The sequence below is a fragment of the Canis lupus genome, chromosome 8 (assembly GCF_048164855.1).
Source record: "Canis lupus baileyi chromosome 8, mCanLup2.hap1, whole genome shotgun sequence".
NCBI lineage: Eukaryota > Metazoa > Chordata > Mammalia > Carnivora > Canidae > Canis > Canis lupus.
Window position 1 is genome coordinate 61582960 of NC_132845.1, and position 24452 is coordinate 61607411.

Consider the following 24452-nt stretch of genomic DNA (forward strand, 5'->3'; position numbering starts at 1 on the left):
GGGAACATTTGGAGTGCAATGCAATCACAGTGGATTGTACTTAAATTTCTAAGAAACTGTCAAACTATTTGCAAAGGGGTGGTACCATTTTATACTCCTGCCAGGACCATCCTGGTTTCTCTCATTTTTGCCAACATTTGACACATCAGCCTTTTTAATTGTAGCTATCCTAACACACATGTGGTGGTATCTTAATATGATTTTAGTTTCCATTTCCTTAATGTCCAGTGATGTTGAGTATTTTTTCATATGCATATTTGCCATCTGTATATCTTCACTGGTGAAATATCTTAAAATCTCTTGCCCATTTTCTAAAAGATTTTGAGAGACAGAGCCCACATTCACACACACAAACAGGGAAAGGGGTAGAGGCAGAGGCAGAAGAGAACCTCAAGCAGACTCCTTGTTGAGCAGAGCTGGACGCAGGGCTCAATCTCATGACCCTGAGATCATGACTTGAGCTGAAATCAAGAGTCAGATGCTCAACTGGCTGAGCCACTCATGCACCCCATGCTACTGATGCCATAGTTCAAAAGCAAGCTTTACTGCCTTTGAAAATCTTTCTGTGATCTAAATGAAAACATGAACTCTCTCTATGGTGAGTTGGTTGAAAATAAAACATGTAGGTACCTTTTAACAACCAGGGACAGCTCCATAGGTGCCAGTATGTGATGGTCTTTAAAATACATCAGTCATTGTAAACAAGGAGCACAAGGTATAGAACGAACCACACATAAAAGGAGGTAGGAGCTGCTAATTTGCTCTCATGCGTATAAACTATTTCTGGAAGGGTGCAGAATAAACTGCAAGCTGGTGGCCTCTGGGGAGGGGACCTGCATGACAGGGAATGGAGTAGGAGTTCAGTCTTCACCGTCTGGTACCTAGTTAAGAACACGGCTCAGCTGAGACTCCTAATTGCAAACCCATGGACACTGGTGATGTTACTAGCTCCTAGCTCAGCACACCTGTTTGCTCTATAGAGCACAGGACCCAATTCCACGAAAGGATATTCAGGATGTTTATTAAGTTGTTTAGTTGAGAAAGGAGAATGTGGATACTTCTATGCAAGTGTTCATAGCAGCTGCATTCCAGCCCCAAACTGAAATAACCCAAATGTCCATCAACAACTATGAATAGAGAACACCGCGCTGTGGAGAGAGGAGCAGACCCCAACGGGCACTGCCACGGGGTGGCTCTTCCAGCCGTCGGCTGCGTTAAGGAAGCCAAGTGTTCAGTGAAAGTGCACAGCACAGGATTTCTTGGTGCCAGAACAAGCAAAGCAGCGCCACAGTAGTTTCCCAATCACTGAATCAACCATGGGTATTTCCAGGGCTGTTCTACCCCCCTCTACTTGTGAATTTTATGTGAACTTTTTTGTGACTGAAAGTGTTGAAACTTTAACAATCATAGGATGACCTTGGAAGGCAGAGGCTCTCAGGCGCTGCCTCTCTTCCAAGCCAGAGCGGGAGGCAGGGTATCTCCTCACAGACTCACCTTCCCCCTGCCAGTTGCTTTACAACCAACTGGGAAAATTAAGTTTTCTCTAAAGATAAATCATTCTTCCTGACTTTTCCCCATTTTCCAGGACTTTCTAAATAGCCAGTGTCATCCAGATGTCCCATCAGTGCTCATGTGATGTTAAGACATGAAAGAATCACTGTATGTTACCTGGGACAGTATGGATAGCTTGTTTTCCCCACTTTGAATCATTGAGGATTTTAAATCATTTTCAGAGGCCATAGGCGATGCTGTTGCACAGGCCTCCACTAAGCCCCTACATGACTCAGGCCATGTCCTTGGCCTTGTCCCCAGGGGCCTGAGCCTCTCTCCCATGACTCTTCCTATGAACAGATGATGGTTTCAGGAGCTGGCTGGGACACTGAGGCCTGGGCACTGTGCCAAGGACAACGGCACACGCTACTCTGCCCTTGGGCATCTGTGCAGGGTTTTCTGCTCTTGGAAAGTGAAATTTGAAGAGACGTGGCAATGCCATTGTTGGTGCACAAATCTCACCTTGGACAGAAGGCTCCTTGTAGAAGTACCAGGTGCTCTGCTCCTGGCCTGACTGCTGCACTTTTATCCTCCAGGACTCGGAGTTTCTTTACATTTCTCTGGGGGACACTGGGTCTTTGTCAGTCTCCTAACCACAGGCATTTCAATTAAGATTTTAATCCTCGTGATCAGTTGTTTTGAGGTCTACGACCCTGCAGGAGGTATTCTGGTTTCAATGTAAGCACACACATCCATCCTACTCACAGGGGAACCACCTGCTACACATGATCCTCCCCGGAAGAACTTTATCCCTGGGAAGGGGCCCTGTGAGATGACCGCTTTAGCAACTCCTCCCTCCCATCAAAGTGCTTGAGCCTGTACTTCTTCCCCTCACTCATGAAGTAAAATCAACGTTTCAGAAACTACCATGAACATTTCGTGTACAACTTGAGACCCTTAATGACATTTAGTGGCAAAAACACGAGGAGGCATTGCTAACTTGGGAGTACACGCCGCCTCTAGGATAAAACCTCTCTTCCCGCAAACATGCAGCGCGGGACGCCTCAGTTCAGAGCCCAGGCGCCCGTGCCCCAGCCGGCCCCCAGCAGCCAGGCCACGCCCAAACACCTGGGGCTGTGGGCGGCCGGGGGCACCGCGTGCACCCCCACGGCCCACCCCAGTCCTGAGCACCCACCGCGCCGGACCCGCGGCGCCTGCACCCCCAAGTGCCCCAGCACGCCCGGCCGCGCCCCCAGCACCCGCGCCCCCAGCACCCGCGCCCCCAGCACCCACCCCCCAACGCCCCAGCACCCGCGCCCCCAGCACCCAGCACCCGCAGCACCCACCCCCCAACGCCCCAGCACCCGCGCCCCCAGCACCCCAGCACCCACCCAACGCCCCAGCACCCACCCCCCAACGCCCCAGCACCCGCGCCCCCAGCGCCCAGCACCCGCGCCCTCAGCGCCCAGCACCCGCGCCCCCAGCACCCACCCCCCAACGCCCCAGCACCCGCGCCCCCAGCACCCAGCACCCGCGCCCTCAGCCCCCGCGCCCTCAGCGCCCAGCAGCCTCCTAACCGCGCGACAGGTGCCCCTGCTGTGGCGGAAAACACGCGACCCACCCGGCAGTCCCGGGGAGCCCCCGCCTGCACCCGTCGCCGCCCGACGCCGCCCACAGCCTCCACTGAGCACCCCAGCTCCCGCCCAGGCCGACCCGCGGCGTCCGAGGCCCCCGCCAGCCGCCTCCCAGGCGCCCTCGCGGCGAGCGCGTGGACACGTGACCCGGACGCAGCCAACGGCGGACGCTGCTGCCCGCGGAAGGCAAAGGCGCCGGCGCTTCCGCGCGTGCCTGGCCCTTGGCCGCGCCGGCGCCTCGGATTGGCCGCGTCCGGGTCACGTGGCCACGCCGCGGCCGCGCCCCCGCCCCGCCGCCCCGTCCGGCTGGCGGCGCCCCGCCTTGGTGGTCTCGCTGTCGCCGCGCGGCGGGGGCGGGGGCGGGGGCGCGGCGTGGAGGGCAGCGCGGGAGGGCAGTCAGCGGGCCCTCTCCCTCCAGAGGTGCAGCCTGCGCTGCTGCCGCCGCCTCCTGCCCCGCCGTCCTCCTCGCGGACGGAACGACCGGGGCGAGGTCAGCGCGTCCGTGGCCCGAGCGTCGGCCTCACTGAGAGCAAGAGCCGGGGCCACCAGGGTCCGAGCCCTCCTCCCCGCACTCACTCCCCTGCCCTCCCGCCCCAGGAGGAGCCCCGGGACGGAGAGGGGCCTCGGCCGACGGACTGCAGCCCCTGCAGCTGGCGGTGAGCCTGCGCCGCCCTGGGGAGCGGGGGTGCTCCGAGTCCCCGCCCTGCCCCTCCGGGGATGCTCCGAGTCCCCGCCCTGCCCCTCCCGGGGATGCTCCGAAGCCCCGCCCTGCCCCTCCGGGGGATGCTCCGAAGCCCCGCCCTGCCCCTCCGGGGGATGCTCCGAAGCCCCGCCCTGCCTCTCCGGGGACGGGGAGGGGCTCCTAGGTCCCGCCCTTCACCTCTCGGGGATGCTCTGAGTCCCCGCCCTGCTTCCCCGAGGATGCTCCGAAGCCCCGCCCTGCTCCGGAGGGGGGCGGGGCTCCTAGGCCTCCCCCTGCTCCAGCGCGGGGCGGGGCTCCTAGGTCCCACCCTGCTTCTCCCGGGGATGCTCCCAAGCCCTGCCCTGCCCCGGCGGGGGGTGGGGTGCTCCTAGGCCTCACCCTGCTCCTGGGCGGGGCGGGGGGGGCGTGCTCTTAGGCCCCGCCCTGCACCTCTGTTTGCAGCCACGAGCTCCAGACGCTATCCCTGGGGAGCACCCAGGTTCCCTGCAGACCTGAGGGGTATGGTCCACAAAGAGCCACCCACCTGTTAGCCACATCCTTCCGGGTGGGAAGCACACTTCTCTGGGACTAGGGGTAGGAGGAGGAGGTTGGGAGTGCCCTTCCTTCCTCTTTCACCACACCCTCCTGCTGCTCCAAATCAACCAGCACTTACTAAATGGGCGTCTTAAACAAGTGGCCGATTCCAGGGCCAGGACAGGGAAAAGGCAATGAGCTTGGCTCCTCCTGTGTCGCTAGGAAGGAAGGAGGTGCTCACAAAATGAAGTTGGGTTGTACAGGGACTCCGCCAACCTGAAGGAGCTCCTAGGGACTAAAGCTGGAAGAATATGAGCAGCGAAGTAAATAATATGGAATTGTAACTCAGAGAGTAACATAAATACCCAAGAGTCCATAGTGATAAAGAGTAAACAAGTGAGAGGCAGAAGACAGCTCCCTCCTACAGAAATACCACAGTTAATAACTGTAGTAGGAATGAGAGAAATGTAAAAACCACCTTAGGCAAACACCAGCATAATTGTTGGGAGCAAGATCTATTTGATGCAGAGATTAGAGGGCAAAAGTTTTGAGACAGATTATTGTATTGCTTCAAATCTCTCCCCCAAGATATTTATTAACAGGGACAAATAGTAACTTCGTAGTAGAGAAACTTGACCAACACACTTCAACCAGGGAATCAAAGTATAAGACAAAACGACAGTGTATATCCCTGATGTGATAATGCATCGAGAAAGACAACAGCACTCCTGTGGTTTTTTTGCCAAAAATGCATAACCTCAATCAAATAATGGAAAAACTTCAGAGAAATCCCAGTGAGGACATGGTGCAACGTACCTGAGTACTCTTCAAGAGGGCCAAGCTCCTGAAAGATGAATCCTGAGGAGCTGTCCCAGATCGGAGGTGTCGATAAGAATGACAACTAAATGCAACGTGGGGTTCCAGATTGGCTTGGACTAGGAAAAGTGCGGTAGTGGAAAAACAAGTAATCTGAATAAAGTCTGTAGTTTAGTTAACAATATTTGTGTTTTCCCAAAACTTCTAATCCCCAGTGAGATGGTATTTGGAGATGAGACCTTCAGGAAGTGCTTAGGTCATGAAAATGGAGCCCTCATGAATGGGCTCAGTCCCCTTGTAAAAGAGCTGAGAGAAGACAGCTGTCTATGAACCAACAAGGGGCTTTTGCCAGGCACCAGACCTGCGAATGCCTTGGTTTTGGACTTCAGCCTCCAGAACTGTGAAACATAAATTGTTTTTTAAGCACCCAGCCTGTGTTGTTTTGTTGTAGCAGCCTGAGCAGACTAAGTCAGCCCTGTACCAGAATGAATTACCTGGATTTGATATGGGTACCATAGATATATAAGACATTAACCTTAGGAGAAACTGGGCAAAGAACATTTGGGAACTCTGTGCTTTTGGGCGGAGGGGCAGTGAAATACAGGTGGACTAGGGTAAATTCATCCCTCTTCTGGACCAAGTGAGCAAAGGATATTCAACATTGGGCTGCCCTTGTGTTCCAGAAAGGGACAAACTGATGAGAAACACAGGCAGATGTGCTTTTATGAGCACACCGCTGCCCAGTGTGTCTCTACTGGCTTGGCAGGTACAGATGTCCCAAGTAGGAACAAACTTGGCAAATTGGGGAATGGCAAGGAGGCCAGACGGACAGGAGGTATAAGCCTGCATAGATAGCAAGCATCAGATGTTGGGGCCACAACGGGTGAGGTTAGAGAAGATATTTTCACTCGTTCACATCTCCTTCCATCTCCATTTAGTACAATTTTATTATCTTACTGGGTTTTTCTCAGTTACCTGTATAGTGTTATATAGTGTTTTGCCCTTAAACCTTTGTAGATTGTCCAGCGGCGTGGGACAGCATCTGTCCTGACACAGAAGATAGGGATCCTATCTTTCCTCTATCTCCCCTGCTTCCACCTACTACCCAAGTCAGATCACGTAGACTTTACTTGTACATGATCAAAGTTGCTTGACAACAGATTGAAAATACTTTTTTCATGCTTCATTCCTATATTGAGTCCCAAAGCTAGAAATCCATCAGCAGTTTTTATGGCTGGATGCATTTTATCTGGCATTTCCTTCTCGCTATGCTCAGTGGCCTTAAAATGATGATACTACATGAATTGCCCAAGATAATGCCACAGTTTGGTTTGCTTCGTATTTGGACCACAACTTGTGTTTACAGTTTTTCATTTTGTTTATTGAGTTTCTAAGTGCCTTTATTTTTCCCCATTGATCAAAGACTGTGTACCTTCACCAGATCCTCACATTGACACAGCCTCTCATTCTAAATCTTGCCCCAGATGCCCACCTCTTCCCCTGGAGCTGTATGTTCCAGAGCCCTCCAGCCTCTTTGTTGTTCAGGCCTGCTGCCCAGCTGTCACTGTGGACATCACCCCACAGGCCTCCAGACTGGCCCTGTACTCACCTGGTCCCATGCTTTCCCCGTTCTTGGTGTTCTTTGTTCTCTGAAGTGTTACAATCATGACCTCAGAAAGGTAATGTCTTTGCATTACCAAAAACGCCTTTGATTTGCCCTCACAGCCAGATGTAGACTTCTAGAATTTGCCCCCAGAATTGTGATGTCAGTGTCTTGCTGTTACAGTTTGATAATCCTTTGTAGGAGTCATGAGTTTTACTTCTGGATGCTTCCTTCTTTTCCCTAATATTCTGAAATTTCACAAGAACAAGTGTAGATGGGATCTTTCCTTCATTCACTCTACTCAGTGCAAGAGGGGTCCATTCTCTTAATTTCCTCTGTTCTCTGGTCCTAGAACTTCTGTGCTTGATGTTGAATTGATCCCCACTACCATCATTTCTCATTTATTATATTCTTCCTCCTTTTCTTTTTGGGTCATTTTTTCTATGTCCTGAGCTAGATATTTGGCTTTATTTTCTAAGCTTTCTATCGACCTTTTTATCTCTTCTATTTTTAGAAGTCTCTTTTCCTTTAAGTAAACTTTATTGATATTTGATTTACATAAAATGAAATGGTCCCATTTTAAGCATGTATTTTGATGAATTTTTGTGCAGTTTTGTAATTAATCACCGCATTCAAAATATAGTTGTCTTGGGCCCCTTCCGAGTCACACCCCAACCCACAGCCAGGCTTTGGGCAACCACTGATCTGATTTGCAGGTTGGAGTTGTGTTTTCTAGACCTTCATGGTCAGCATGTTTTTGAGATCCACGTTCTTGCATCTAGCAGCACTTCATTGATTATCTTACTCCCAAGTAGCATTGCATTGTGTGCATATAATCCAATAATTAAACTGTTCATCAGTTGAGTGATGTTTGCATTTTTCTGGTTCAGTTTTGGATGATGATTCTAAAAACATGCAAGTGTACAATACAAGTCTTTGTGTGGGCATGTTTTCCTGTTGCTTGGGCAAATACCTTAGAGTGGAGTAGCTAGACTTCATGGGAAGTATACATTTAACTTTATACTAAACTGCTGGTGTGTTTTCCAAAGTAGTTGTGGCCCCTGACATTCCCATGAGAAATGCATGAGTTCCATTTGCTCTGAATTTTTACTATCTCTTGGTGTGGTCAGAATGTTCCTGCTTATTCCAGGTTGCTCAGTTTCCTTGAGAGATCTCCCTCCTAAATATAAAAATTGACAGGAGCTTCATATCCAAGGGTTCATCAGATTCTGGGCTTTTTTGTATGAGGTACAGGAAGGGAGAAGCCATTAGACTCCTTACCAGATGCCAGATGAGGAAGGAATTACTTGGAAAGACCAGAGCCATTCAAAAAACTTCCCAAGCACTTTGGGAGAAGAGATTCATGGCTTTTTCGAGCAGTTGCTCTGTGGCAGGCATATAGAAGGAGCAGTCATTCTGGCCCGGAACTTCAGGCAGTACCCTTGGTCTCAGCCCCACCTCCAAACCTGGTCTGAAACTCTGAAACCACAGGAGACGCAAGCCCCACCTCTGCCCAGCCCCAGCCCCAGCCCCAGCCCCCAGCACCTCTTCTGGGATGCAGCTTCCTTCACCAACATCTCCACCTGCTTGCCCCCTTCTCCAAAATGTCGGAGTCTCCGCTAGTCCCTGCCAGTCATCTCAATGAGGTGCAGGAGAGAGGGAAGGAAATTGCCTGTGCTTCGTCTTCCTCTTGCACTGAGGTCTGGTTTCCGTCTGTAGCCTGGCAGGAATCCACAGGTGAGGCTCAGTAGAGAAGGCCAGTCATGAAACACCATGTATAGCATCCACTTTGATAAAAATATATAACCTGTACATAGAAAGGTAACAGAATAGACCTTTAAATGTTTACAAAAGTTACCTCTTAGGTGATGGTATTAAAGTAGTCTGTACCTTTCTTTAACTTTTAAAAAACTGTCACAGGCTTTCTAAAACCTTTAGTTATGTGGACAGTTTGCACACTGGCTGAAGCCACAGGCTGTGGGGTCACCTGGATCTGGATTTTCAAGTGTTAGACCTGCCACTTACTAGCGGTGAGCCCTCAGTGTCCACATCAGTGCTCTCATTTGCCATTGGGTTGTTCCGAATGTTCAGTGAGGTCGTGTGTACAGAGCCCCACAGAGTGCCAGGCCCACAACAGGCAGCCTCCATCAGTGTTGGCTATTAACATACTATTATTAGTTTTAAGATAAAAAAGAGTAAACAATTTACATCATCTAGCTCTAAGCTAATAGTTTTCCTGGGCACTTTCCCAGCATGAGTTAACTGCAAAGGTGCTGCCAGATATCCAACTAGCTTCTGTGGATAAAGCAGTTGATTGTAGGGGTGCCTGGGTGGCTCAGTCGGTTCAGCATCCAACTCTCGGTTTTGGCTCAGGTTGTGATCGCAGGGTCATGGGATTGAGCCCCGTGTCAGGCTCTGCCCTCAGCATGGAGTCTGCTTTGGATTTTCTCTCTCCCTCTCCCTCTGCCCCTCCTCACTCTCCCACATGTCTGTACTCTTTCTCTCTCCAAATAAACAAATCTTTTTTTTTAAAGCAGTTAATTGTAGGCATCACTTGGATTCTGGAAAATATCTGCTAAAAGTAAGATAATAATTTTGGTTTGGGAAGAGTTGGCATTGGACATTTTACTATGACATCACTTGACTTCCTGAGCCAGCTGTTTATTGTGACCATTCCGGAATGACCCATCAACTCTCCATGCTGGGATACTCAAGGCTTTCCCTAAGGCAGCTCATATGATCACCAAGGTTGTAGATGCTCAGGAGTAAGAATGTAACACTTGTGTTAACAGCCAGACACTCAGCGGCCTGTCTCACCAGCCCCAAGTCCTGCAGACTTTGATGAAATGCAGGTTTTCTCTGTATATCACACTGCTTGTCTGTGTGTGCCATGAAAGGCCAGTGAGCTACTGAATGCTGACATAAACTGTCTTGGCAGGTTTCCCTGCAAGGAGAGAGCAGCTGTGGTAGGACCCCCTCAGCACCATCAGGACTAGACTGAGAAACAGGCCTGGCTCTTATTGGGGCAAAGCTGACCGAGAACATTTTCTTAGGTTTTTAAAAAATGTCTTTTTCTGGCATATTTTTTCAAAGGGTTGGATGTCAATGAATCTAATAGATCCAGAGTCCATTTGTTGTGCAGAATCCATCCACCTGATATGGGTTAAGCACTGTGCTAGGCAACAGGGAGCCAGGGATGGCAGGACAGACCCACCTCTGCCTCCTAGAACCCAGAGTCAGGTACACCGTGCCCAGCAGAAGTATAATGCAACATGTATGGCATCGAAATTTTTCTAATGGCTGCAATAGGGGGAAAAAAAAAAGACATGAGTGAAATTCATTTGGATAATATACGTACTGCACCCAGACTCAGTGTATGTGTATGTATGTGTGTATATATATATATATATTCACTAATAAACATCAAACAGAATGAGATATTTTACATTACTGAGTCTTCCAAATCTGATATGTTTACATACATAGCTCGTCTCTATGATGACCACTAGGACTTTCAACCATCCTGCTTTACTCAGGACCACCTGAGTTCTGGCTCTGAAAGTTGTACATCCCAAGAAAGACATCTAGAGGATGCAAAAAGTGCTGTTTTTCCTTAAAAGAGTGTGGAAGTTTGGGGAGAAAGTACAAAACTCCTGAGGCAGCCTCCCATATAGAAGCTAACATACACAGTATTTAGTGCCCCATGAGTGCAGCATAAATGCCCTCCATAGTTACTGCCACTGCTTTTCCCCAACTGTTGGTGTTGGCAAATTTGTGGTTTGCATAATGACCACCTGAGTTGGGTTGCTCTGAGAGATCCGAATTACGAATGCAGTGAACACATAGGGAGTGTGAACATCAGCAGCCTGCTTGTAACTCTGGCTGTGGATTCACTGTCGTGTTTGTATTGAGTTAATTTTTCACGAGCTGAATGTTGTTGCTGTCTAAGGGTTCTGATCATGAAGATACGAACAAGGACAAGATGAATACGGGTGTGACCCAGACACTGCTGACAAGGGAGGCTTACAGGCTGTCACTTTAATGACACGTGAAGTACACATACAACTGGATTAGGAGGCTACAAGCAAAACAGAGTGTCATGCACAATATGCAGAAGAGACTTGGGGACACAGATGATGGAGGAGGGATGAGGCACATACTGCAGAGTGAACTCAGGTCCCCGGCAGGATAGAAAGTTCTTCAAAACAAGTGACAACTTTTTTCTCCCTAAAAGCCACCATTACCCAGTCCCCAGTACTGGCCACGGAATAAGTTCAGGCACTCCACTTCACTGAACACACGTCGTCTGCTCATTGCTCTACACAGCAAAGTGAAGTGACACTTACTCACTCATAGAATGGAATTAAAATTTTGAGGAGGGATGTGTGTAAAAGGAAGAAATCATGATGAGATATGTTTACTACCCAACAACATAGAACAGGCTCTGTCACATCTGACGAACCGGGATGTTTTTTTACAGCCGGTCCAGTGATGCACCCAAGCCCAGTAGCAAAACAGTGTTTTCCCAGCTCTTACTTTGATTTGAAACAAAGAGTTTCAAATTGTCTTCTTGATTTCAATGACAATTTTGATTAAATTGCAGAAACATTGAATCAAAAGACTGTTGATACCTTGTCCAAATACAAACTAGACTCTGCTTATCCATTTGTGTATTTGCTGACAGTGCAAGTGTACATTCTGGCAAACTCCATTCACCTGATTATCTTATTACCAAAGAAAATGACAAGATTGGGATCCCTGGGTGGCGCAGCGGTTTGGCGCCTGCCTTTGGCCCAGGGCGCGATCCTGGAGACCCGGGATCGAATCCCACATCAGGCTCCCGGTGCATGGAGCCTGCTTCTCCCTCTGCCTATGTCTCTGCCTCTCTCTCTCTGTCTCTCTGTGACTATCATAAATAAATAAAAATTAAAAAAAAAAAAAAAGAAAATGACAAGATCCTACTTACTAAGTGTCCTCCACACCTCGTATACAACACTGCTGGTAAGGTGAGGTCTGCTTACCTGGAAAGAAAAGTTTGGGTCACCTTTAGTTACCTCAAAATATGTGGAAACAAGATTTTTAGCTTGATAGAAATGGAGGGAGAAAGCCTTCCTACAAGATACCTATCATTGTTGCCAGTCATAGGAAAGATGTTAAAATGTTTGCCTGCCATAAAATCTTATTTTTCAAAGCATGAGACAAGAGGAATGTCCTTCTCTAATTTGGAAATACGTAAGGATGAGAACAAAGAAGGGGATTACAGGAAAATGGAAATTTATATACTGTTTTTCCAAAACTGCCTCCTGAGTGTCTGGTGCCCTATGTGGATTGTTGACGAGAACTCACATGAGCAAAAAACAAACTCACTTTATGACAACAGGACTGCTTCAGAACTCAAAAATGTCACCAGAAAAGGGTAACTAAATTTGACATGACTTTCTCATCCCTTTAGTAAAACTATAACTTGTTTGAAATCCAGCTTTGATTTCAAGTTTCAAAGACCTCTGTGCTTTAAGACCATTCACCTGAGAGAGAGAAATTTAACATATGGTGACTTCCAATATGCTTTGGAGTGTTTAAAATGGACATTTTAGGCATGGGGAACCAAAATGATAAATTTACATACACAAAGGAACTGATAAACGTCTGGTCTACCAAAGCAGGCCTATGCATACAGGCGGGTGGACGTTCTTTGAATGCTGGAAACAAATTCCCGCAAGTGCTCATAGGGTGTCATCACATTGGACTGACACCAGGAATCTGAGTTTCAGTGGCTTGATAGAAACAGCTGCAAGTAAGCGTGAGCCGTGCACTTGACTATATCCCGTTTCCCGCTGCATAAGTGAAGAGAAGGATATCCTAAATTTCAGAGAAGCGGTGCTGGAAAAGGAAACAGGAAGAGTGGAAGAAGCTGCTCAGAGTGTCCTGAGACACAAGGAAGCAGTTCACGACCTGCTTTATTAGTCTTCTCGTATCAAGGTACAGATAAACACAACAGCTTGGATGAATCTCCAGGGAATATGAGGAGTCTAAAAAGCCAACCTCAAAAGCTTATGTCTTGTGCATTTATGTAACATTTCTTTTAAGTAAATTACACCCAGCGTGGGGCTTGAACAACTCATGACCTCGAGACCAAGAGTCAGAGCGTTCCACCCACTGAGCCAGGCAGGTGCCCCAATTTATGTAAAATTTTTGAGATGACAAAATTGTAGAAAAGCAGGGCAGATTTGTGGTTTCCAGGGGTTAAGGACAAGGGGGAAATGTGACCAGGGGCTGAATGGTTATGGGAGAGCCACAGAGGAGACCCCTGTGAAGCTAAAGCCACCCAAAGAACCTCACAGGTGTGAAAATGCACAGAACTATGCGTCATGCACACACCCAGGAGTGGGAGGGAAATTGGGCAGATCTGAATAAGATGGGTGGGTGGTATCCATGTCAGTCTCCTGGTTGTGATATTACACTGTGAGTCTATAGTTACAGTTAAAAGTTTCAGTTAAACAGGTAGTTTCACATTTATGTGTCTTCAGAATATAACATAGTCTCCAAAATGTATATATTTAATAAAAGATTTTTTAACATAAAAAAAACATTGTATTAGAAGACAGACACACTATACAATTTTTAAAATGATTTCTTCTATTCATTACTACTAATTGCACTAACTGGCCCTATGGTTGTTTTGTTTAAATAATAGCATTTATGTAACAGAAAAAGTAAATAATACAAAATAATGCATGGTTTTGAAGAAACACTTATTTTCATTTTTTTATGTTAAGTGATAGCACACGTGTGGACAATTCTTTTATATGATAGTGCTTTGTTTTGGGGCAAAGTCTGATATGTCTTTGTCCCAGGAAGGCATTCTAAAACCTCAATCCCTTCAGCCCATTCTAGGTGCTTGGGTCTAGTGGTGGGAACTTGGGGGTTGTCTCTGCAAGAAGGGGATGCACTACACTTCTGTCTAAGTTGAAAGACCATCATCTCTGGGGAGAATTCAGGGGGTGGAATAGGTACTCATCTGGCAATTCACTGAACTTAGCAGCCAGGCTCAGAGGGAGCAGGGGCTGCAGGATTGGAAGGAACCCACTTGAGAACACAGTCTAGAGAAACAGGCACCTGGGGGTTTGTGAGGAAATCCTCCACCAAGACCCCAAAAGTCCCCAGACCCATTGTCCTCAAATTAAAGTGATCTATGGCCCCTCTCCAATGGAAAATCATCTTCACAGACCCCCACCTCCACCCAGGATGTTTAAACGATTTTAATTGTAACCTTTCTTAAATACATACAAATGTAAAACTAAATATAAAGTCCTTGTGCTTTGGGCACTCATGCAGCTATGAATCCAGTTGTATCTACAAACTAAATACTATCAAAGATGGTGCATTAATTGGGCTCCCGTGGGGAATCCTGCCAAGGCTGAGCCCACCCCTGTGTTGTACTCAGTGAGGTGGATGAGGGCTGGCTCTCCCCACACCTCCCCTGCTGGAACTCCTGAGTGGCTCTAGTGCACTGGTTATGGGCCATTTTTGTGCAAATGAATCATTTTCATTGCTTTCTCTTCTGTCATTGGCTGACAGCAATTACCTGAAGGCCCTTTAATGCTATTGCGTGCTTCCTGAAACACCACATCTGCTCACACAGGAGCCACTCAGCTAGTGCCCTCAGAACCCTCCAAGATATCCTTGAAGTTAAATAGAGAACTTTTCTAAAAATTTCAAATAAACAACCTAACATTATATTTAAGAGAGCTAGAAAAAGAAAAAACCAAAGCCAACAAAAGGAAAAAAGTGATTAGAGCAGAAATAAATGATAGAGAAACTAAAAAAGTAATAGAACAGATCAGTGAAACCAGAAGCTTGTTCTTTGAAAACATCAACAAAATTGATAAACCTCAAGCCAGACTCATAAAGAGAGGGAGAGAGAGAGAGAGAGAGAGAGAGAGAGGAGAGAGAGAACTCAAAATCACAAATATAAGAGGAGAAATAACCCCACTGCACAAATACGAACAATTGTAAGAGAATGTTAAGAGAAAGTACATGCCAACAAAGTGGACAACCTGAAACAAATAAGTTCCTAGAAACACACAAACTGGGATCCCTGGGTGGCACAGCGGTTTGGCGCCTGCCTTTGGCCCAGGGCGCGATCCTGGAGACCCAGGATCGAATCCCATGTCGGGCTCCCGGTGCATGGAGCCTGCTTCTCCCTCTGCCTGTGTCTCTGCCTCTCTCTCTCTCTCTCTGTGACTATCATAAATAATAAATTAAAAAAAGAAACACACAAACTACCAAAACTGAAACAGGAAGAAATAGAAAATTTGAACAGACTGATAGCCAGCAAAGAAATTGAATCAGTAATCAAAAATCTCCTGATAAGAAGCCCAGGGCCAGATGTCTCCCCAGGAGAGTTCTACTAGACATTTAAAGAAGAGTTAATACCTATTCTTCCCCAACTGTTCCAAAAAATAGAAATGAAAGGAAAACTGCCAAATTCATTTTATGAGGCCAGCATTACCCTGATACCAAAACCAGAGAAAGACTTCACACAAAAGAGAACTATAGGCCAATATTCCTGATGAACATGGATGCAAAAATCTACAACAAAATAGCAAACCAAATCCAGCAATACATTCAAAGAATCATTCACCATGGTCAAGTAGGACTTCTTTCTGGGCTGCAACAGTGGTTCAATATTTGCAAATTAATCAACATGATACATCACATCAATAAAAGAAAGGATAAGGACCATATGATCCTCTCAACAGATGCAGAAAAAACATCTGACAAAGTACAACATCCATTCATGGTAAAAACCCTCAACAAAGTAGGGTTAGAGGGAACAAAACAGCAACATAATAAAGGCCATCTATGAAAACCCCGCCACTAACATACTCAGTGGGGAAAAACTGAGAGCTTTTCCTCTAAGATCAGGAGCAAGACAAGGATTCCAACTCTCACCACTTTTATTCAACATGGTACTAGAAGTCCTGGCCACAGCAATCAGACAAGAAAAAGAAATAAAAGGCATTCAAATTGTAAGGAAGAAGTAAAGCTTTCACTATTTGCAGGTGACATGATATTCTATGTAGAAAACCTGAAAGACCACCAAAAAACTACTACAACTGATACATGAATTCAGTAAAGTCACAGAATACAAAATTGATGTACAGAAACATGTTGCATTTCTATACACTAAAAATGAAACAGCAAAAAGAGAAATGAAGAAAGCAGTCCCATTTATAGTTGTGCCCAAAATAGTAAAATACCTAGGAATAAACCTAACCAAATAGATGAAAGACCTGTACTCTGAAAACTATAAAACACATGAAAAAAAAAATTGAAGAGGACACAAAGAAATGGGAAGAAAATGGAAGAAAAAATATTGTTAAAATGTCCGTACTACCCAAAGCAGTCCACACATTTAATTCAACTCCTATCGAAATACCACCATCATTTTCACAGAGCTAGAACAAACAATTGTAAGATTTGTATGGAATCACAAAAGACCCCGAATAGCCAAAGCAATATTGACAAAGAAAGGCAAAGCTGGAGGTATCATAATTCTAGATGTCAAGTTATATTATAAAGCATGGTATGGCACAAAAAAATAGACATATAGATCAAAAGAACAGAATAGAGAACCCAGAAACGGGTTCACACACACACACACACACACACACACACACACACACACACACCCTGGAATATTACCCAACTATAGAAAAGGGTGAGATCTTGCCATTTGCAATGACATGAATGGAACTAGAGGGTGTTATATGAAGTGAAACAAGTCAGAGAAAGACAAATACCATATGATCTCACTCGGATGTGGAATTTAAGAAGCAAAGGAAAGAAAAAAGAGATAAACAAAAAAGCAGACTTATTTATTTCAGAGGGCGAGCACACAAGTGGTGGGAGGGGCAGAGGGAGAAGGAGAAACAGACTCTCGCTCATTGGGGAACCCCACACAGGACTCAATCCCAGGATGCTAAGATGATGGCCTGAGCCACCCAGGCACCCCAGTAAACAGACTCTTCACTCTAGAGAACACACTGATGGTTCCAAGAGGAGAGGTGGGTAGAGGATGGGGAAAACAGGTGATGAGGATTAATAGTGCACCTGTTATGATGAGCACCGGGTGTTGTATGGAAGTGATAAATCACTCTATCGTACGCCTGATACTAATATTACATTGCATGGTTACTAACTGGAATTTGAATTTAAAAACTTAGTTTTAAAAAAAAGAACTTTGTGGGCAGCCAGGTGGCTCAGCGGTTTAGTGCCTCCTTCGGCCCAGGGTGTGATCCTGGAGACCCAGGATTGAGTCCCGCGTCAGGCTCCTTGCATGGAGCCTGCTTCTCCCTCTGCCTGTGTCTCTGCCTTTATCACTGTCTCTCATGAATAAATAAATAAATAAATTTTTTTAAAAAAAGATCTTTGCTAATTGCTTGGTATCAAATGTCCCTACCCTCAGAGAGCCAGGAGCATTGGGAGGCCCTGCAGCCTGAGCAGCTCTCACAACTCAATTTTCTACAGGAGGTCATTTTCCCTGCTCACAACATTTCTAGGGAAAAGAAGCCACAAAAATGTCCCTTGCCCTTGCCTTCGGCCTCACTGGCAGGAATTTATTTAAGGAAATAGTTGGGTCAGGGGGCAAAGGTGGGTGTTCAGGGGGCTCATTCACGATGGGACATCTCCAGCCGTAAGGAAATACAGTGAGAATTCATCCAGATGCTGAGAGAGGCGCTAATGGATGAAAATGTATGGTACAATTTCATTTTTGTTTTAAAAAAGAAGTACGTCAGATAATACTCTAAAATATGAACAGTGGTTCTTTTTTTATGGTTTGCTGCAATGATGTTTTTATTACAAGATTTTATTTATTCATGAGAGACACAGAGACATAGGCAAAGGGAGAGAGAGAAGCAGGCTCCCCTCATGGAGCCCGATGTGGGACTGGATCCCTGAACTCCAGGATCACGCCCTGAGCCAAAGTCTGAGCTCAACCGCTGAGCCATCCAGGCGTCCCTGCAATGATGTCTTATTAAAGTGGCATTGGGTCTCCCCCTCCCCATACTGGCTTGTTTGTTTTCATTTTTCTACAGCACAGCCTGCCTGTGAAGTGGAAAAATAATAAAAATTGAGAAAGGGCTGCTACACACAGGGGGTGGCCTCCACCCACCCCGATCAAGGGCAGCCTGGCTTCCCTCCTGTCTGGCTCCCAGTTCCGGGTGCCCAGGCTGCCCTGTCTCCTCTAAGGGGTTGAAGTCCGCAAGCAGGTGGTTCCACAGGAAGAACCTGGCTGCTCTCCAGATGGCCCACAGAACTGCAGTGAAATACACGCAACATGATTCAGTGGGTGGTTCCGTGGTACCTGGTGCAGCCGCTGCCACTGTCCATGTCCAGAGCTCTGCATTCTTGCACAACAAACTCTGTCCCCATGGATCATCTGCCCCCCAGCCCTGGTCCCACCACCGACTCTCTTTCTCTGTGAGTCTGATGACCCCAGGCCCTCACAGGAGTGGGCGACATGATGCTGTGTGCTCTCCTGGGTCTGAGCATCATGCCCTTAAGATTCATCCCTGTGCTGGCGGGTGTCCACCTCCTTACTTTTGTCGCCCTGTGTCCATCCAACGTCCCTCAGTATACACATGGGTTGCTGTGAACGTCAGGGTGAAAGTGTTCCTTTGAGGTCCTCCTTTCAGCACAGTGCTCCAGGTCAAATACCCTGCGGTGGAACTGCCCATCACACGGGAATCCTATGTTTGATTTTTTGAGGAGCCGCCAGGCTGTTTCACAGCAATAGCACCATTCTACACTTTCGTAAAATGGTTAATTTTATGTTGTGTGGAGTTCACCTCACTCAAAAGAAAACAAAATTAGAAGGGGTGGGGTCTGCTCAAGACCAGGGTGTGGACTTGAGCTTTCCCCCAGGTGACCTGAGAGCCATGGGCGGTGTGAATGAGATCACAGGATGGAGAAGGGGCTGACGGCTGGGGGTGAGCACAGGGAGACCAGCCAGGAGGCTCCTGTAGCCCCCCGAGCAAAGACTGGCAGTGGCTCATGGCCACGGGGAGGGGATGTGGTCAGATTCTGTGTCTTGGCATCATCGTCTTATGACGTGTTGATAAGAATGAGAGTTGGATAGGCATACAACATGCAAGGATGAGCTCCAAACTCTCCACATCTTGGGGTCAGAGGGATGAGGAAGGACCAGCACACAAGTTGAGGAGGAGCCAGGGAGCCAGAAGGCGTGAGCATGACAGAGGTGCGGCCACTAATCACTGGCTTCCATGAACCAGAGATGCAAGTTGATCGTGTGTGCATCCCTATACGGATCTTTGACTTCCAGATTTTGGGAAAGCAGGCCAGAGCAAGAATGGCCATAGCCATCTGTCTTGCCCTTGGAGGGATGCCTCCCTGGCTATGTCGTGTGTGTGCCATCACACCAGGGCCTGGGAGCCACTGCTGCCAGCCACAGGGCCAGTCACACAAAATCACATTTCTGTTGTGGGTTCCCCCCTCTCTCACCTCCCAGCCCCAGGAGGAACCATAGGTAGGACAGGAACCAGGACAAGAAGACATGAGATGGTTTCCCCAGAGGCACGGCTCCTGGTAACTTTCCTCACCTACTTCTCTGCCAGCCCAGCCTTCTGATCTCATGTTGGCTCCGTAATCTAGATGCACACAGCTGGGGCTTGGGTTTCTGACCCCGTCTTTCTTACTCCTCTCTCAGGAGTCAGGATCTGTTTACACCCAAAGGACAGAACCTGGTGCTAGATGGGAGGTACAAGCCCAGGGACAAGAAAGGACTGTTCCCTCTGGGCATTTGCAAGACAGACATCTGCTGCCTCCATCTGCTTCCCTGGTCTCAAGACCACGAGTAGGCCACAGCACGTGGCCATGCCCCCTACTTCCACTCCAGCCAGGCTGCTGTGGCAGCTTCTGCCTCAGTTTCCCTGGTTGTGAAAGCATACTGGCCAGCAGTGGGAAGATGGGGAACTTCAGGGACAGGCAGTTTGGCAGTATGGCTATACTGGGCATATGGCCCAGTAGCCCACCAGGCTGTCTGCTTCCCAGGCCCTCCTGCCTGCCTCTCCTTGTCCCTCCCTGCATGTGCCCCTTGTGCTCCTTGGACAGAGGCCTTACAGGCTGTGCTGGCCCTCTAGCAAGAGAGGACCAGCACTCCCAGGGGCAAGGTCTTAGTGCTGGGATGTCCATCTTTTCAAGTGACAAACCCAGGCAGTCGTCTCTAGCTGCAGAGCTCAGGGAGCTTGGCCCCCACATGAGCCAAACTCCCCAAAGCCCTTGTCTTCGCGCACGTGACACATGACAATTGTGTGGGTCCACAGAGTGCTGGGGTTTCGGAGGTTAGTAACCCACCAGCCTGTAAGCCCACCATGTGGGTCCTGAGCCTCCTGCCTGTCCCCTCCAGTGGGCTTTGGCCTCAGACTGTCCCTGCCCCAGAGCTGACCCTCCATTCCCTGGTGTAGTCATAGGCAGCACTTACCACAGTCATCACTGTATAACAGTGGACGTCACTTACTGATTGCTTCCAAAGGGCCAGGTGCTGCAAACAAATTACCTCCATTCTCCCTAAGGCCCTGCAGCCAGACAGGATCAACCACGTTTGTAGGGGAGACCACTGGGGCCCAGGGAGGCTAAGGATTTTGGTTAATGGCACACAGCTCCGGCTGGCTGACTCAGGGTGGGTGCGAGGCCAGAGCTGCTGGCCCCTCAACCCACGCTCCTCCCACTTAACCCCGGGGAGAAAATAACAACTTACAATCCTCCATCCTTAACACCTGTCATTCTTTTATTCCACATCCATTTGTTATGGCGTTGTGAAGTGGAATCTCTTTGCTGTTTAAGAGACGGGAAGTTATGTTGAAAAACTATTTTTAGTTTCAAAATGTGGGAAAGTAGCAGAGAAAGTTTGAATATGTTGCTTCTCTGCCTTGACTGAAATCTGGTGTGTTTCTCTTTGATAACTCTTTGGAATTTATGCAGTTGTAAATAAATTATATTGTATTCATTCATATGACATAAACATCTTGAACTTTATCCTCTATCTCTATGACACATGTAGATATCTACATGATATACAAATGTACTGTTTGTAATCATAATCTATATTTAGTAACATTTCAATAAATGCTATATTATAAAATAATAATTCTCTATAGAACATAGCCACATTAAATCAAGCATTTATTATAAGGATAATTTGGTTCTACCTAAGATTGGTAACATGTTGCCTCTGCGCTGAGAGGCTCTACTTCTGGGTGGAAGACATGTCTGCAGTGTATTGTTCACAATAGCGAGATGCAGGAAGGGCTGGGCACCCATGACTACAAGAATGTTTCGGTCAGATTCACTCTTTGTATTGTGGAGTATGATCTATCTGGCATAGGGAATGGAATACAGCCCTCGATATTAGGGGGCTCCACCTCAAAGCCTAACATGGGGGAGCACGCAGAGCAGAGCAGCAGCAGGGCTGGGCATCCTTATGGGTACCTGCTTGTGCGTGGGAAGTAAAGCTGCTGCAAATCTGTCAGGGCCATCTGTCTGACACAGTCATCCGGAAACACCCTCACAGACACACCCAGAATAATCTCTGAACAAATATCTGGGCTCCCTGTGATCAATCCAGTGGACACCTACAATTAACCAGCCATGCCATCTACCCAGTTTGCCTGGACAGTCCAGCTTGTTGCTCGGGACCCTGCCAGCCAGGATGCCTGGCTTTGCATGACCAGTGGGGTGTCCTCACTACCCTGCTCAGGGACCCAGCCAGCCCCCGTTTGCCTACTCCACAGAGTGTCAGCGTGGGCACCTTGGAAGGAAGGCCCTGCTCAAGTTCCCTTCCCCTGGGCCTGGGGGTGGGTTTGCGAGGTCATGGAGCACGAACATCCTCCGTGGTGCCCTCCGTTTGCCCACCAGCACCTAGCGTTAATTACTCTCTGTTGCTGACTAGCAGAGGTGCAGAAGTATAGGAAGTTACTTCTATCTGCATTTCTCTGATCACAAAGGAGCTCAAGCATCTCTTTCTCTTTTATATTAAAAAAAAATTTAAGATTAAAAAAAATTTTAAGTCATCCCTACCCCCAATGTGGGGCTTGAAATCACAACCCCGAGATCAAGAGTTGCAGGCTCCACTGACTAAGCCTGCCAGGCCACCCATCAAGCATCTCATATTCTTGTCATGCATTTAGCTTTCTTCCCAGGGAATTGCCTATTCACACCCTTTGTGTTCCCGACTCTCATTGATCTCCAGGAGCTCCTCGCAAGCAGTAGCTCCTTGTCTGGTTTAAATATGGCAAATGTCTTCTGGCCTGTCACCAGCTGCTGGCTTGTCATGGTGTGTTTTATGAAATAGACACCTTTCATTATTTGACAGAGAGGGAGAGAGAGAGACACCATGAGCAGGAGGGGCAGAAGGAGAGAATCCCAAGCAGACTTTAGACACTGTAGTGTTCCTTTTCATTTAGCTTTCTAGTCATCTAGCAGCTAGTTTTATTTCTTCAAAAACTTCAAAGAGAACATGACAAAATATTGCTAGTTAATTTGGAATAGTGGAATCAAGATGCATGTTGCAGAACTTTTTGGTAGTTTAACATTTAGAAACTTCTAACATTTCTAAAACTTTTGAGTTCATTGTGCAAAATACAGTAACATCAAATAAGAAAAGAAGAATCTACGATGCCCCTATGTGTATAAAATCAGTGGTATCATATTTCTGTGAACACATGAAATCCCACAGCACATAGGTTTTCAGTTAACGGTTGTTTGTTTTCTGAATACATTCATGCCCCAGTCTTTACATTTATGTGATGCTGTAGGAGGCAGGCTTTCTTTTTCGTTCTTTCTTTCTTTCTTTTTTTTTTTGAGGTTTCACTTATTTGAGAGAAAGAAGTGGGAGGAGGAGCAGAGGGGGAGGGAGAGAAATAGACTCCCCAGTGAGTGGAGCCCCATGTGCTGGATCCCAGGACCTATGAGATCATGGCCTGAGCCAAAACCAGGAGTTGGACGCTCGACCAACTTGAGTCGAGTCGGTCTTTTTGAGAAGAACTAGCTTTGTTATTGGACATGCCTCTTCCTCCCATAATTTTTTTTTTCCTCCCATAATTTAAGTCCACGACATCACGTTCAGGTCGAGTTCCCTTACTGTGACCTCACACTGACTAGCTGTCACTTGAAGACTTCTTTCCTTTTCTTTCCACCTGGAACCCAGTGTCCACACATACTTCACTTCCTGGAACAGTGAATGAAAGCCTCTAAATCTCTAACTCCCCCTCAGGAGAGAGTGCACCTCTGGCATGCACCTGGAATGTTGCTGGTCCCCTCCCTTCGGATCTCAATGGTCACCACCACAGCGGCCTTCCCTGACCGCCACATTTAAATTTACTGGTCTCCCACATCCTAGCCCTGTCTCTGCTGCTTTTCCTCCATGCTGCTTACCACATTCCCAGAACACAGTCCGTAAAGCTTGCACAGAAACACATGGTGTAATTACTGCATAGCTCTGCCTTCTGGAATATGGGAGAGGGAATATGATTTTCAGTGGTGCATCTCAGCATCCAATAGGCATCCAATAAACAGGCATTCAATCAGTGCAACCCCGGTAAGGACAATAGAGCATGCACCCAAGATGCTGCCCAGGAGCTGGTGTGCTGGGTTTGAAATAAAGGAATCACAGATGGGCCAGGTGAGTGGGAACGGCTGGGTGGAGTAGCTGGTGCACAGCCAGAGGGAAGGGGGAGGCGGAGGGTGGGGGTGGGGGGCAGGCAAGCAGGGCAAGTAGCAGTGGAAGAGCCCCATCGCCAGAGAGAGATCTCTCCCCTCTAGGGCCTCCTCCAAGGAGGCTGTTAGCACAGCTGTGGTAACAGATGGACTCATTCAGACCAGGTCACTGGTACAGACCAGTTCCAGCCAGTTCAGTCCAGTTGGTGTCAGTACCAACCAGCTGAGTCCAGATGAAGCCAACGTAAGCTCATGGAAGCCAGTGAGGGTGGGGGTGGGTCCCAGGAAGGACTCCAAGTGTGGAACCTGTCCCCTAGCTCAGGTGCTCATCTGAGTCAGCACCGGCGGGCGGGTGGTCCCTGGCTTCGGCCTCTTTCCTTATCAATGCTACTCCCTAGGTGGCAGAGGCGAGACACAGGGGGACTGCCGGGTTTCCTCACCTCTGGGTCTGCGGGGGAACAGTATCATCCCTGCTCTCAACGGCCCGTCTCACCTGTTAAATCCTTTGCAGGTGAGCGTAATACGTCCCTCTCCGTTTTTGTTGTTTTTGCCTGGGATAGTTTTGTCCTCCTCCCCATCCCCCTACGTAGGGAGCAAAACGGTCACCTGCGCGGCGCCCTGTGCCGGCCGCTACTGCGCACGCGCGGGGCGGTGAGGAACGCGCAGCCCCCCCGCCCCCCGCCCCCCGCCGGCAAGACCGCCGTCTTCTCCCACCGTCTTCCCCGCCGCCGCGGTCCCGCTCCCGGCCCGCCCCTGTGCAAGGGCGCCCGAGCGCTGAGCTCGCTCCCGTCGCCTCCGCCCCGCCCCACAGCGCGCAGGTGCAGGAGCAGCAGCTGCCGCGGGCCGTCCCGCGCGCCGCAGGCCCGAAGCAGCGCCGTGACCGAGGCCCCGCCCCCAGCGGCCGCTCCCGCCGCTCCCGCCGCGGCCGCCGCAACGCACGCCCCCGACGCCG

At 48.1% G+C, this 24452-nt stretch overlaps 2 long non-coding RNA genes across 15 annotated transcripts in view; one reads left to right on the plus strand and one right to left on the minus strand.

Annotated features, from left to right (window-relative positions):
• Nucleotides 1-24179, minus strand: part of LOC140638770 (uncharacterized) — a 42857-nt gene extending 18678 nt beyond the window's left edge. For 2 of the 14 annotated variants that reach the window (XR_012035732.1, XR_012035727.1), the window contains exons 1-4: nt 23994-24173; nt 11727-11781; nt 9975-10060; nt 8306-8567 (exon numbers count right to left, since the gene is read on the minus strand). This is a non-coding gene — a long non-coding RNA (uncharacterized lncRNA). The other 12 variants (XR_012035736.1, XR_012035734.1, XR_012035735.1 and 9 more) reach the window with 12 other exon arrangements.
• LOC140638773 (uncharacterized) lies at nt 3449-5409 on the plus strand. Its single transcript, XR_012035748.1, has 2 exons — nt 3449-3781; nt 4270-5409. It is a non-coding gene; the product is annotated as an uncharacterized lncRNA (long non-coding RNA).
• Nucleotides 24180-24452: the final 273 nt, after the last annotated feature.